We start from the raw sequence: 1789 nt of genomic DNA on the forward strand, positions 1-1789 counted from the left end.
TTCGGGGGAAATTTTTTTCGGGCGAAACTCAGGATCAGGCAGAACAATTAGAGATGTTTGCAGTCAACGAATTTTAGAACAAAAAAATGTCTTCCCGAGACAAGAACATCGATATAGCATACCGTAATATCCCACTGTAAAAGTCGAATATATGACGGAAAATTTAAAAAGACTAAATGTAGGGTGCCAAAAAAATATTTCTTTTTCGAAATCGTCTTGCAAAAATTCTTTTGACGCAGGCATGTACGGATTTTTTTTTCATTAAAGTCTAATCTACATACAAACGTACATATGCAAAAGAATGAACAAAACGTTGCTAATATTTTATTTGCGAAAATAATCAAAAATAAAAATCGTGTATATTGGTAGAAAATGTTATAGTTCTGGAAAAGTTTTAATATATACATACATATACAGTATCGGTCATAGCATTAGCATCCCAATTGCAAAGAGATATTAGGAATTTTCCATTCTCTAACCAAACCCATATAAACAAAAGTTTAAGACTTTCTAGAAAACTAAAAAAAAAATGCAAAAAATGGTCATCCAAATTTCCAACTTTTTTCTCAGAAGTGTTAGAATATTTGAAGAAAACAAAAAAAAACTTATACAAAAAAATCAGAGTAAAATTTTTGGAGAAGAAACATGCATTTAATATCTTTACTAAGAAAAAATTAAAAATTGTAAAGTAGCCCTCAAAAAAAAAAAATTATTTATTATAATCAAAAGCTTTATTTTATTTTAATAAAATTTTGTTTTAGAAAAATACATACATAGATACCCGCAATGTACAAAAAAATTACTTTTATAAAGTTTATTTAAAATTTAAGCATTTTAAAAAATATTTTTTGTTCTGACCATAATTCCAAGAAATCCTGCTTATTCTTTAATTCTTTTACATTGTATGTATCTAAGATTGGCCCCATTACACACTCGATACAGCATTTCTTTGTTTCACAGTATATCCGCTCTTATTACAAAAAGCTCATTAACGGCCTTGGGCGTTAAGCCGAGCTGGGTAATGAAAAAAACAAAATGGAATGAAACGATTTTTCCAAGAGATGTTGTATTTAATGATAATAAAAGTAGTGCAGCGTGAAATTTTAATGAGAAAATGCTGTTTATATAAAAGCAGTGGTGATGACAAAAATCAAGGATATAAAAACAAAGTGATGCTGATTTATATGGACTTACATACTTTCAGGCGCGTAAGCATACTTAAAACAGCCATAATATGTATGTGAACAATCGACAGGACATAATCACCGCATACAAGTAAAGGCACTTATTCAAATAGGCAGCTGTTGTTTTTTTGTAAACAAAAAACTACATGACACGGATGGATTTCGGGATAAAGAAAAAATACTGGTGAAGATAATGCGTACAAAACTATATGTAAGGCGCGAAAAAAATACATACTTATATGTCATTATACATAAGTACATTATAAGTACAAACATACCTACCTACCTACATATGTAGATAATTTCAGTTTTCCAGAGGCTGCTTTTGAATACGTAATTATTAAATTTTTTGTTTGATTGAACAAATGCAGTTTATTTTAGCCATAATTAGCCATTCATATGCTTTATAAACCGGAATGTCTGTATATGTGTATACTTATAGAGAAATATGCAGTATGTGTATGTATGCTCATACTTATATATGTGTATTAAAATAGATCTCCTATCACCCTTGAAAGCCTCATAAAGTCGAACTATATAAATATTATTCGCATAAAATATGTAAGTAAATTCTGTTTATGAGGATTTTCTCGTCGTGTTGGTGA

This window comes from Rhagoletis pomonella, unplaced genomic scaffold (genome assembly GCF_013731165.1).
Source record: "Rhagoletis pomonella isolate Grant_MI unplaced genomic scaffold, Rhpom_1.0 Rhpom_scaffold_00013, whole genome shotgun sequence".
Taxonomy (NCBI): Eukaryota; Metazoa; Arthropoda; class Insecta; order Diptera; family Tephritidae; genus Rhagoletis; species Rhagoletis pomonella.